This window comes from Olea europaea, chromosome 12 (genome assembly GCF_002742605.1).
Source record: "Olea europaea var. sylvestris chromosome 12, O_europaea_v1, whole genome shotgun sequence".
Lineage (NCBI taxonomy): Eukaryota > Viridiplantae > Streptophyta > Magnoliopsida > Lamiales > Oleaceae > Olea > Olea europaea.
Genome location: NC_036248.1, coordinates 9,041,558 through 9,049,183, shown reverse-complemented (window position 1 = coordinate 9,049,183; position 7,626 = coordinate 9,041,558).

Sequence of the window (7,626 nt, the reverse complement as noted above, 5' to 3'; positions counted from 1 at the left end):
CGTCGGATTCAGATCAAATTGAAGTATATTGAATTTTTAGCATCAGACGTGACGTAGAGCTGATAAACCAAACACACATTAAACTGTAAGCTTTTTTTTTTTTTTTTACATTGTGATCCATAGTTGTAATAATTTAAAACGTAAGCATTTTTTTTAAATTGTTTATAATACTTTAGTTTTTATGTAATTGTATAATAAATAACCAATTACTCTTAATTACATATATAACACACTATAAATAAAGAAAATTGAGGAAATCAGTGACATATTATAAATAGAGAGTACATACAATTTAAGTAGATATTACATATTCGTCGGGTCAATTTTCACGTAATCAATAACATACTATAAATAGAGAAAATTGAGGAAACCAATAATATACTATATATAGAGAGTACATACGATTTAAATAGATATTACACATTCGTTTGGTAGAGAGTAACATACTATAATCGAAAACTTCCCACTTGACTTCATTTAGTAGAAGAAATATATTTTCGGCATTCTTGAATAATGTTCGATGTCTAGAAAATGTGATCGTACCTAATATTCGACTTCCATCTCTATTAGATATTCTCATGCATCATGTGATTTATGTTCTAGTTAAATATTAAATAAATAATTTATGTAACCAATTAAGATAATTAATTAATGAGATATTTAAAGAATAAATTAAATTTAGTATTAATTTTGTATTCGAATAAGTGATTAAATAAATAATTAATTAAAGTAAAGAAATATTAAATAAACAATGTACATAACCAATTAAGATAATTAATTAATGACATATTTAAAGAAGAAATTAAATTAAATATTAATTTCTATTTGAATAAGTTTTAAAATAAATAATTGAATAAAGTAATTAAATATACATAACCAATTAAGATAATTAATAAAGAAATATTTAAACGGGAAATTAAATTCAATATTAGATAATTCTACATATACTAATTTATAAGAATATCCATAATGTATATGTGAAATTTTATGAGTAAAGGATCGAAAAAACTGTTTTTCAACTTTCCAATAATATTATGGCACTTGTACATTATGGTATAATATTTTTATTTAAACAAACAATTAAAATAAAGTAATTAAATATTAATGACTAATAATATACATAACCAATTAAGATAATTAATTACTGAAATATTTAAATAATTAATTAATATTTAAAAATTAATTTTTTTATTCAAATAAGTGATTAAAATAATAATTAAATAAGGTAATGGAATATTAAATACATAATATACACAATTAATTAAGATAATTTATAAATGAAATATCTAAATAAGAAATTAAATTAAATACAAATTTTTTATTTAATTGAGAGATTAAATAAAAAAATAAATAAACAAAGTAATTATATATTAAATAAAGAATATACATAATTAACTAAGATAATTAATTAATGAAATATTTAAATAAGAAATTAAAATAAATACTAATTCTTTTATTTAAATAAGTGATTAAATAAATAATTAAATAAAGTAATTAAATATTAAATAAATAATATACATAACCAATTAAGATAATTAATTAATGAAATATTTAAATAAGAAATTAAATTAAATATTAATTTTTTATTTAATTAAGTGATTAAATAAATAATTAAATAAAGTAATTAAATATTAAATAAATAATATACATAACCAATTAAGATAATTAATTAATGAAATATTTAAATAAGAAATTAAATTAAATATTAATTTTTTATTTAATTAAGTGATTAAATAAATAATTAAATAAAGAAATTAAATATTAAATAAATAATATACATAACCAATTAAGATAATTAATTAATGAAATATTTAAACAAGAAAGTAAATTTAATTAAATCTAAAGTGCTAAGTGTTTGATTTTTTAATTTGTAACTATGGGTATTTTTATCTTTTGAAACAAAATTCTATCTTTGTAATTGTATAAACTATTTAAGGACATTTTTGTCTTTTACTCAATAAAGACTATTTTGGTGATAGGCAAAGTTTTTTGCTTAAAGTAAAAAAATACCTCTTTCACATAGCCAAACTAAAAATTACCCCAGTGCTTTGGAGTGTAGAATGCATTGATTATTCAATAAATGATGGGTAAACTGTGAGGATGCAGGTAAAGAAAGTTGACTGTCTTCTCAAGTACACCTGGATTTACTCGATCAAGATCTCTGTATGATCCTAACTTGAAGCTTTTGTCATTTCAACCATTGTTAAGTACTTGTTCGGCATAGCTATACGACTCCCCAGTATTGAGAAATGAGAACATGTGTAGCTAAAAGCTCAAAAATAAGTAAAAAAAAAAAAAACATTTTTGGAGGAATTTATTTATTTCTTACTTTTAAGTGAAAGAAGGTATCAATTTTTTATAGTAATTCTATTGGGCTGTGATGCCAAAATAAATATTTGTGTGTTCAGCCCATTTGGACAATGATGATATTAAAAGGACCAACAGATACTACCCAGCTCATTGTCCAATAATTCAATGTTGAAAGCAAATGAAACCCGGCCCAAACACAATAACCCACGTGTGTCGCTCTGAACTCTTTGATCTACTTAACCTAACATCTACGGTGATGACCCATTAATATATAAATGGGGTCTGAGACGTTTTGTCCTAATTTGAGTCATATTTTCTCTACCTTTTGTGATATTTTCTCTCGAACCTTCTGGGTTTCTCTCTTTGGCAACTCTGTGTCTTCTGCCTCTTCTCCTTCTTCATGAATCTAGTGATTAAGCCATAAAATCTCTGGTTTTGTTGCTACTGTGTGGACTTCCAGTCTGTGTGACTGTTCGGTTGTGTTTTGTCGAGAGTTTCCTGTTCTAGTTTGAGGGTTTAGGGTCTATTGTAGCAACTGCCTCTGTGTTTGTTGTTTGGGATTGTGGTTTATGAGTTTTCACATTGTACAGATGAGTACAATGCAAAATCTGAGCCTGAATTAATGAAAATCTTGATGCCTTTGGTCAGAGGGTTTTCGGTCATTTGTTGAGTCGATTTGAGCTGATTTCTTGTAACAAATTCTTACCTACTCTCAAAATAAGTGACTTATTTTTAATTTTATTCAGTGAAAATTTGTTGATCTTAAAACTTATTTCCTAATAAGTAAACTTTTTAGCTTTCCCAAACATGTTCCCAGTTCTTTTCTTCTTTCGATGTTCCCTCAAATACATTGCCACAAAATGCTAAAGCAGAGAAACCAGTCTTTCTCAATTGTAATTGATGGAGATTGATAAAGATGTATTATGGAATGGTTCCCATGTTTGGACACTTAGTTTAAGAAAAAGCAATTATGATTTATTTTGAATTTTTTTCTAGCATTTTATGTTATTTCTTTAGTTTAGTGTCGTACCTTAATTAGGACTTATTAAACCCTATTTGTAGAGGGTTATGCTTTTATATGAGACAGACTTTGATAAATTGAATTAACACATTCTTCAAATAACTACTTGCATAATTTTATTTCCAATTTGCTAGAAGCCTGTCTGCGGCATTTTTCTTGTGCAATCTAAGAATATGATACATAACAAATTTTAATGCTTATGAACATATGTTGCAGATGCACCTGCTCAGACTGCCTATCATGGTGGGCATTGATCCAAGGCCATTTGATCCAAGCACGTATGTTGAAGAGGACTTCTTTGCAACAGACAAGTTTGGACGTTGAAGGTGAAGGATTAGGTAAATTCCAGTATATAATTTATTCACAAGCTTCCTGTTTTTATAGTACACCAAGATAATGGCTACATGCACTATATACAGAAAAGATATTTACAAAAATAATGCATAAGGTAAAATGTCAATCTGTCCATATGTTTCCCATAATTGATATTGTTGGGTTTTTTGATACCCAATAAATCCCGGGCTATGATGTTAACGTGGGTTAATATTATTTCATAGGCATAGGCCGATGAATGAAATAAGTCCAACAACCAAGCCCATGAGCTACACCCGACCCAATTGTATTCCTTATGGATGGCTTGAATCTTGGCCCGTTTACCTCTTTAATGGCCCAACTTAAAGCCTAACCCTAGAGTATATATATGAATATAACCCTAGCCTCTTTGAGATGATGATTGTGTGATTTTGAGAGAAGAAACTAGTGAATCCCGACTGCCCCCCTTTTGTGTGAGAAAAAGGTGTCCAGAAGTGTCCAGAACGCTTGTATAACGTGTGCAATTGGTGGTTCTTTCATAGTATACCTTTGTTGTGTCTTTTCCTAGCCTTTGTGGCGGTAAATCATCATCCTTTCTTGTTCTACGTGGGTAAGATTGTATAGCAATCAAGGTGAATCAATTGGTTGTGGTTTGGAGCCGTTTGGATTGGTTGTTGGTAGAGAAAGGTACGTTGGACTAAGCCTGGAAAACCACCGTTTGAAGATCCTTTTGAGAGAGCTTCCGCAACAATTGGTATCAGAGCTTCAAGGTGAAGGTTTTGGCTCGTGAAATCTACCAGAAATCGTCCAGAAAATAGGCAGAAACGCAGCAGAAATCAGATCGAAGAAACTGTCCAAAAACTGTTTAAATCAGTCTCTGTTTTTCGTGTTTTCTGATCAATCCAGAAGGAGTTTAGAGAAACGGAGACCACTGGCGTGACGTGCAGGAGGAGGGGAACCCTGCAGACCGGCACGTGTGGTGGCGCGTGAGGCCCACGCGCAGAGGGAAGGAGACGCGCGTGAGGGCGCGTGGATCGTTTTTTGGCGATAGTCTCTTCAGGCAGTTTGTTCCTTATATTATTTCGGACATTTTTTGTGTTGAAAGTTTTCTGTTTCAGGGTACGCAGAAGAATCTAGACAGCATTGTTCTTCGGGCGTTCGGGACTCGATCGTGATTTTTTTTGGTTGCTGCAGTTTCCAGAGACTTTAGGACGAATAGTGGTGGTCCTAAAGTGATAAATTCGTAACTCTCATAATTTACAGACTCAGATAGTCCGCTCTGGTATATTGGCTTAACTTAGTTTTAAATTTCAACATTAGCAGATCATCGTGTGGGGTGATCGTTAGGATTGGGGGTTGTCATTGCTTGGCAACCATTGCTTGTGCTAGAAAATTTAGGAATTATTTGCTCTGTTTGTGAAGTGTTGAGTTTTGATTGCAAGTTGGTAGTTGATTTTGTGCTTTACCTGTCATATAGTCACTGTGTGAGGTTTGTTGCGTGGAAATTCAAACTTTTGTTTACATACCTTCGTGTTGCATTGATTTTCCTGTTAGAACACCTGGACTTGACCCGTTCGAACATTAAAACGGTCGCTACATTTCCAAAAAGTTCTTATGGGCCCAAAGCGGACACCGTGTGCAAAAGTTACGCTCAATTCTTCGTACGCTGACAATCCAATCGTTCCAAATTGCAAGTGCTCATTGTTTTGAAAAATGGACGAAATCCCTCATACGTCACGATGAAGTGGTGAGTTAAATCCCAAACGGTCGCTACATTTCCAAAAAGTTCTTGTGGGCCCAAAATGGACACCGTGTACCAAAGTTACGCTCAATTCTTCGTCCGTCGACTCTCCAAGCGTTCTAGATATGCAAGTGCTCATTCTTTCGAAAAATTGCCAAAAACCCACATATGCAAGTGCTCATTCTTTCGAAAAATCGCCAAAATCCCACGTACGTCATGAAGAAGTGGTGAGTTCAATCCAAAACGGTCGCTACATTTTCAAAAAGTTCTTGTGGGCCCAAAACGGACACAGTGTGCCAAAGTTACGCTCAATTCTTTGTCCACCGACTCTCCAAGCGTTCTAAATATGCAAGTACTCATTCTTTTGAAAAATGGCCAAAATCCCTCGTACGTCACGATGAATTTGTGTGTTCAATCCAAAACGTTCGCTACATTTCCAAAAAGTTCTTATGAGCCCAAAACGGACATCGTGTGCAAAAGTTACGCTCAATTCTTCGTCAGCCGACTCTCCAAGCGTTCTAAATATACAAGCGCTCATTCTTTCAAAAAATGGCCAAAATCCCTCGTACGTCACGACGAAGTGGTGAGCTCAATCCAAAACAGTCGCTACATTTCCAAAAAGTACTTATGGGCCCAAAACGGACAACGTGTGCAAAAGTTACGCTCAATTCTTCGTACGCCGGCAATCCAAGCGTTCCAAATATGCAAGCGCTCATTCTTTCGAAAAAGGACGAAATCCCTCATGCGTCACGACGCAGTGGTGAGTTCAATCAAAAACGGTTACGACATTTCCGAAAAGTTCTTATGGGCGCAAAACGGACACCGTGTGCAAAAGTTATGCTCAATTCTTCGTCAGCCGACTCTCCAAGCGTTCTAAATATACAAGCGCTCATTCTTTCAAAAAATGGCCAAAATCCCTCGTACGTCACGACGAAGTGGTGAGTTCAATCCAAAATGGACGCTACATTTCAAAAAAGTTCTTATGGACCCAAAACGGACACCGTGTGCAAAAGTTACGCTCAATTCTTCGTCAGCCGACTCTCGAAGCGTTCTAAATATACAAGCGCTCATTCATTCGAAAAGTGGCCAAAATCCCTCGTACGTCACGACCAAGTGATGAGTTCAATCCTAAACGGTCGTTACATTTCCAAACAGTACTTATGGGCCCAAGAATTGTAGAAAATATTCTATCGAATTCGAACCTGAACTCAGTCCCCCACGGCACGTCTTCTCGCTTTTCCAATATTCGATTGATTGGTCTGAACGGACACCGTGTGCAAAAGTTACGCTCAATTCTTCGTACGCCGACAATCCAAGCGTTCCAAAAATGCAAGTGCTCATTCCTTCGAAAAATGGTCAAAAATCCCTCATACATCATGACGAGGTGGTGAGTTCAATCCAAAACGGTCGCTACATTTCCAAAAAGTTCTTGTGGGCCCAAAATGGACACCATGTGCAAAAGTTACGCTCCATTCTTCGTCCGCTGACTCTCCAAGCATTCTAAATATGCAAGTGCTCATTCTTTCGAAAAATGGCCAAAATCCCTCTTACGTCATGATGAAGTTGTGTGTTCAATCCAAAACGGTCTCTACATTTCAAAAAAGTACTTATGGGCCCAAAACGGACACCGTGTGCAAAAGTTACGCTCAATTCTTCGTACGCCGACAATCCAAGCGTTCCAAAAATGCAAGTGCTCATTCCTTCGAAAAATGGTCAAAAATCCCTCATACGTCATGACGAGGTGGTGAGTTCAATCCAAAACGGTCGTTACATATCCAAAAAGTTCTTGTGGGCCCAAAATGGACACCATGTGCAAAAGTTACGCTCCATTCTTCGTCCGCTGACTCTCCAAGCATTCTAAATATGCAAGTGCTCATTCTTTCGAAAAATGGCCAAAATCCCTCTTACGTCACGATGAAGTTGTGTGTTCAATCCAAAACGGTCTCTACATTTCAAAAAAGTACTTATGGGCCCAAAACGGACACCGTGTGCAAAAGTTACGCTCAATTCTTCGTACGCCGACAATCCAATCGTTCCAAATATGCAAGTACCCATTCTTTCAAAAAATTGGAAAAATCTCACGTACGTCACGATGAAGTGGTGAGTTCAATCCAAAACGGTCGATATATTTTCAAACGGACACCGTGTGCAAAAGTTACGTTTAATTCTTCGTCAGGCGACTCTCCAAGCAATCTAAATATACAAGGGATCATTCTTTCAAAAAATGGCCAAAATCCCTCAT